The sequence below is a fragment of the Myotis davidii genome, unplaced genomic scaffold, assembly GCF_000327345.1.
Source record: "Myotis davidii unplaced genomic scaffold, ASM32734v1 scaffold586, whole genome shotgun sequence".
NCBI lineage: Eukaryota > Metazoa > Chordata > Mammalia > Chiroptera > Vespertilionidae > Myotis > Myotis davidii.
Window position 1 is genome coordinate 741,391 of NW_006296809.1, and position 6,180 is coordinate 747,570.

The 6,180-nt window shown below is 53.8% G+C and overlaps 1 protein-coding gene across 2 annotated transcripts in view; it reads right to left on the minus strand.

Moving 5' to 3' along the window:
- GNB1 (guanine nucleotide binding protein (G protein), beta polypeptide 1) overlaps positions 1-3,280 on the minus strand; it is a 25,574-nt gene extending 22,294 nt beyond the window's left edge. For both annotated transcript variants that reach the window (XM_006772537.2, XM_006772536.2), the window contains exon 1: positions 3,188-3,280. The gene's annotated coding sequence lies outside the window, so the exon portion shown is untranslated. The remainder of the gene's footprint in view (positions 1-3,187) is intronic.
- Between the last annotated feature and the right edge of the window lie 2,900 nt (positions 3,281-6,180).

A 6,180-nucleotide genomic window follows, 5' to 3' on the forward strand; every position in this document is an offset into this window, starting at 1 on the left:
AAGTCGCAGCTTGGAGGGCAGGGCCCTCCCAGAACAATTATAGTCAACAGCTGTAGTTGTAAGCTTGAACCTATGGTCCAAACACGTGGCCCCATGTGCCTGAGTGATGTAGGCTTGAGAGTTCAGGTGCATGTAAATGAGTAGGATTGAAACCCAAGAGAATGTTGTAAACGTCTTGGTCACGCCCTTACTTTGCCTAGTGGCATCTACTGTAAACTAAAGGCATGGCTGTGGGCGTGGTCAGTCTCTCAGAGAAGCAGCGCCTTACCGAGACCCGGCTTTCATTCTCTTGTCTGTCTTTTCTAAGCCTCTCAGCCGCCCCACTCAGGTTCACCCGGTGCTGGCGTGGCACACTTTAGAAAGATGTGCCTCCACGCTCCCAGGGCGGGTTCCTGCCTCAAACTCCGCCCTTACCAAGACAACCCCTGTAGACTGACTTCCTTCTGCTCAGTCTCGGCTGTTCATCTGTATGTGATGAACACTACCCATGGTTTTTATATAAGTAGATTCCCATGTGGAATAATGTGGCGGGTGTAGCTCAGTGGTTACAGCATCGGCCTGCTCACCAAAAGGTCTCAGGTTCGATTCCTGGTCAAGAGTACAACCTGGGTTGGAGGTTCAATCGCCTACCCTGGTGGGGGCACGCCCAGGAGGCACCCAATCATTGTGTTTCTCTCACATCCATGTTTCTCTCCCCCTCCCTCCTTTCCTTCCACTTGCTCTCAAAATCCCGATGAAAACTACCCTCGGGTGAGGATTAACATAAAAAGCCACCCTGTGCTCCAGGTGGCTCCCCATCCCTTGGTGCCACCACCAGTCCATTCTCATCAGGACCTCAGGAATCGGAAGGACGTGTCAGTGGCCTCCCAGGCCCACAGGAATGTTCACTCGCTGCCAGGGACACTAGCTGCACGTCTGTTAACATATCAGAAATCAATGCCCAGTCCTGGTGCTTCCACACACAGGGAAAGCAACTGTCACCTCACCCGGGGTTTCACTCGGCGTTCACAGGCCATGGGAAAGGCGCTCTGTGCCCCCAGCTGAGGGGAAATTAAATGAGACAATGGGCAAGTGTGCGTCAGCCTGCGGGACCAGACGATGGCGTGCCCTCTCCACAGGGCAGCACACGCGCGGAGTTAACAGGAGGGCCGCCGGGACCCTGGCGCCCTGGCCTCGCTGCGATGCCAAATCCACAGCGGTCAGGGCCACACAGGCAGGGGTTCACGGACTTGCCCCACACACCTAACCTCCAAGATAAAGCTACATTTTGATACAGGAGTTTGCAGGAGGAATTTCATCCAATTTCATGAACTTTTCTGTTTTTCTTTCATTTCCAAATCCAAGTTCATCTCCAAAATGCAAAGACTGCACATCCCAAAGGGCACAGGCAGCCCACCCCCTGCCGTTGCCGTTGCACGGTTCTAGCGCTACTGTGAGCGACAGGCAGCGGACAGAGATGCCGTCTGTCCGGTGCGCCTGCCGGAGAGAGTGGATGACGTGCAGTGTGGACCCTCCGTCCCACGTGACTGACCCACAAAGGTTCTGATCCACGTTTAATAAAACGATGGGTCTGAAATTCACTTGAAAACAACCAAGAGGAGGGAAACGGGCAAGGGCACATGCGGAACAAGACTGGCGGCCTGCCCGGGGCTCCGCTGCTTGGAGCGCCTCCCGATGCGCCCAGGTTGTGGGCTCGATCCCTGGTCCAGGCTCATACAAGATCAACCCATGGATGCATCAGTCAGTGGCACAACGAATCAATGCCTCTACCTCCCTCTCTCTCTCTTAAATCAATCAAAATAATAGATTAAAAGGGACACAAGACTGGTGCTGCTACTAACTGCTGTGTTTGGTGAGGGAGCACCTGATGTGACTGTTAACTTTGTATCGATTTCAACTTTCCATCACAACCATTTAAAGTGCGATGAGACCTCAGATCTCAACTCAGATCCCGACATGCAGACTTTGAGAGACAAGCCTGTGGTCGGCTCTGAAGACAGAAGGAGGAGCTGCTCTGTGCTTGGTGCCACCGCGGGACCAGCCCTCACGTGGGAGGTGCTGCCAGAAGCTCCAGGGCAAGAACTGGCAGACTGTGAGTGCGGCAGCCACGTGATGACGTGATGCTGTGCTTACCTACATGTGAGCATTGCCGCACATGGAAAAACAGTAATTCTTGTCACTGCTCGGCTACATGATAAGCAAATATTAAATTTGCTATAAATCTACTGGTTTTAAAAGTGTGGGGCACAGGTACCCCCAAGCAGGCTGTGTCGTGTGGTGAGACTTTTCTGTGATGTCATCGCCCAGCCACTGTAGCCAGCTTTTGAGGATGCAATCCCAGGAATCCCAAGTTTGTCTGAACAAATGGAAGGCTGACCTCGGAGGCTCAATGTCCATGTGTCAAAAGCGATAAAAACTGGCATTAAGTGTTGATGACACAGGACCACTGTCGGCTTCAGATCAGAACAAGGAAATGAAATGGAAAGGAAACGTACTCGCTCTTCCTGGTAACTGGGCAGCGACGAGGGCTAAGGGGACCCAGGCTCACCGTCAGTCTCACGGGCCTGGCTGGACGCACCGGTGTGTACACATGGTCCGCCCTTGATATCCGAGGTCCTCACGAGATTTCCCTGTTTCTCAACTTCCTGATGCAAATTGTAAAGAGAAGTCAGAGCTGCTGTGTGGTCCGCTGTCAGAGAACGCACCACGGAGACCGCACCACGGAGACCGCACGCTCTACCCACTGACAACTGTCAACCAGGCACAGCGCCTCCCTGAAGGGCTGAGCCATGGGAAGGAAACCCCAGCTGGACATAAAGGGGACACACCTCTCAGCCCACAAACGGCCTCACCTCCGTGGGGCCCAGCTGACCTTCCGCAGGAGGGAGGAGGGGCCTCACTTCCCTCAGTTTACTACCTTTTAAACAAAGCTTCTTGTGCTTGTCAAATCAGAACGAGAGAAGCTGGTGAAATCTCCCTCTTTACTTAGAACGTGAGCTTCCATCTCTGCGCCCCCCCCACCGCCCCCGGCATTGGACGAAGCCTTTGAAGAAATACCCTCCTCGGGATCAACTTGGGCTCAAAAAGAGAGATGGGCAAAACCAGGTTAAAAACAACAACAAAAAACCTGAAGAACTTTCCATGTTGGACTTTAAAAACTTACGTGAATTCATTATATCAAACTTACCTGAATTCAGACGTGCTTCTGGCCTGGTCTCCGGTTCATGTAAAACCGTCTGCAAAAGAGGAGAAAGGCCGTGTTAAATGAGCACTGCCCTCGGGGTGGGGAGCGAGCTTCCGTAAGGAGCATGGCAGCCGCCCTCCCTGCCCGCATCTCTCACCCAGGTGGCTTTCTCAGTCCTTTCTATTAATTTACTATTTAGTTCTTCGTGCGGGGGAGGGGAGGAATCTCATCTGTTTCTCTCTCTGTGGCCATTAATCCTCACCCGAGAAGATTTTCCCACTGACGTTTAGAGAGTGGGAGCGAGGGGCGAAGACAGCGAGAGAAACACTGGTGTCACAGCGACTGGTTGCCTCCCAACCAAGGTCCGTGCCGCCGCCCTTGCCTAGAACTGAACCCAGGACCCTTCAGTCCAAGGGCCAATGCTCTACCCACTGAGCCAAACCAGCGTGGGTGTCAATTTCTCTTTTTTAATCCTTAGAAACGCCTCAGGGAAAATGCCCTGAGTAAACGGGAAGCGGCTGGAGGGAAAGGTGTGTAGAGTCCTGCTCCTGGAAAAACCACAGGAACAACAGAAACCCCCACTGCTGCTCAAAAAGCTTCTCAGAGAAACTCCCCTTCCTCCCTCCCCCACCTCACGTCCTCGGATTCCCAAAGAAGCCCCAGGCCAAGGGCTGCCTCAGTGCCAAGGCCGCCTGGGAGCCGGGGGCCCAGGGCAGAGGACGGGGTAGAGGACGAGGTCTGGGGGACCAGCAGGCACAAGGCAGCCAGAACAAAAGTATGTTAATTCTAGATTTCTGCTGAAGCTTGTTCTTTCCCATAAACTTGAGTTTCAAAACTTTAAATGTTTCTGTGGTCTCTCCACGTGAAACTGTGAAACGACCGCGTGGATGTTTCACAGGTTCCCCCACCTGTGGGTGAATCAGCGGTCGCCAACCAGTGGTCCGCGAGGTCCGAAAACTGACGACCACTGGATAAGTCCCTGTTTGTGAGCCGACAAGCCCCTGTGCACATGCTGGTTGGGAGTCAGGAGGCATCGGGACACTGAAATATCCCCCAGCTGAACTGTGAATTCTAAGGCATTTATTTATTTAGCAAAATAATTTTATTTTGGAATTAAGCTGCTTATGTTATGCTTTTTTTTTCCTGGCAGAGAAAGTGGGGGTGGAAATAAAATAGGTTGGTGGTTCCTCAAGACTTTAACGCAGACTTTCATTCCTATGGCCCAGCCACCCCCTCCTGGGCATCCACCCAATAGGACTGAACACGGCACTGGGTGCGGGTGCACCTGTGTTCACAGAAGCCCCCAGACGGCCACCGCCCCAACACCCAAGTGCAGAGCAGATGAGCACGCGGCGCCCCCACGAGGGAAGATCACGCAGCCACAGGAGGCGAGCACACACACCACCCCCGGGACGCCTTGTGGAGAAGGCGGCGCAGGCATGACTGCATCTGTGTCAACTGACCAGACAGCGACTCCACCGACGGGGCAGTGACTGCCAGATACTCTGTGCGTGTGAGATCAAGGGCAGCTCGCTGGGGACAGGGAGCCTTTTGGGTGACGGAAATGTTCTGGAACCAGGTAGAGGTGGTGGCTGTGCCACTGAATGGTTAGTGCTATGTTGCCTGAATTTTATGTCAGAAGAGGGGAGGAACAGGGCAAAGGACCATTGAACATAGTTAAAAACCAAACAAACAAAACCACGGCGTGGAAGCAGAAGTTGGAGGCCACAGAAATGAACGAGGCTCAGTCCCCGAGCCCTCTGAGGGAGTCTGCAGCGCACACCACGTCACTGAGCAGTCTCGGTCACAGCAGACTCGCACGCAGCTGGGCAGTCAGCCGGCTGTCCCTGTAGGATACTCAGCAGCACCCACTCCCCTGACTGTACCAGCCAAAAATGGCTCCAGGCACCACGGCGTGTCCCTGGAGGCCCAGGTGAGAGCTGCTCACTTTAGGGTAGCGGTTCTCAACCTGGGGGTCGCGACCCCTTTGGGGGTCGAACGACCCTTTCACAGGGATCACCTAAGACCATCGGAAAACACATCTATAATTACATATTGTTTTTGTGATGAATCACTGTGCTTTAATTATGTTCAATCTGTAACAATGACATTGGGGTCACCACAACATGAGGAGCTGTGTTAAAGGGTCATGGCATTAGGAAGGTTGAGAACCACTGCTCTAAGGGATTGTTGCAATGATCCCAACCTCTAAATACGAACCCTTCAGGTCCGCCCGCATGAAGAGGCAGCAGGAACAGGCAAATGGATACCAGTTTGCTAATCCAAATGCTGACTGCCTGTGGCTCCAGAGAGGAAACAGAGTCCGTGGCCTGGTCTTTGGGAGAAGGACCAGGGAGCCAACCCCCAGGCGGAGCAGGGCCTGCCCTCCAGCTTCAGGGCTGGTCAGGTGGGGGCCGGCTGCTTCAAACCCCCTCAGCTCTCAGCCAGGACTCACAGGAACCTGGCTCCGTCCCCATCTGAAAAAGGGGTGTGAAGACATTTGGGGGAAATGGAATGGCTGCAACTGTGAACGTGGACCGGGCAGGGCTGGGTCAGCGTTAAAGTTCTGGGTAGAGGCAGGACTGTGGCGATGAGAAAGGACAGCCTTGTTCTGGGGACGCTGGCTGAGCGTCAAGAATCAGGAGTGACATCTGCATGGATGAAATGCCTCCCCGGACAGCACAGAGGAGCGGGCGGGGTGACGGTCACTCGCTCCTGGGGGCCTGCTGCTTCAACTCTCCACAGCGTCACATGATTCAAAAGTAAGAGTTGGGGGGAGGACCCAGCCATGTCAATAAAAGGCAAATACTAACTTTTTAAAAACATGCCTTTGAAGTTACCAAGCAAAAGAAGGGTGAGCTACGGTTCAGGTCAGAGGGCACGGCCCCATCGCAGAGTGAGGCCTCGCCTGGCCCACTGCGCGCCAGCGTGGCGGCTTCCTTAGCGGCTGAGCAGCTGGCAGCAAGATGGTACGATCTAGTGGCACACTGCCTGCA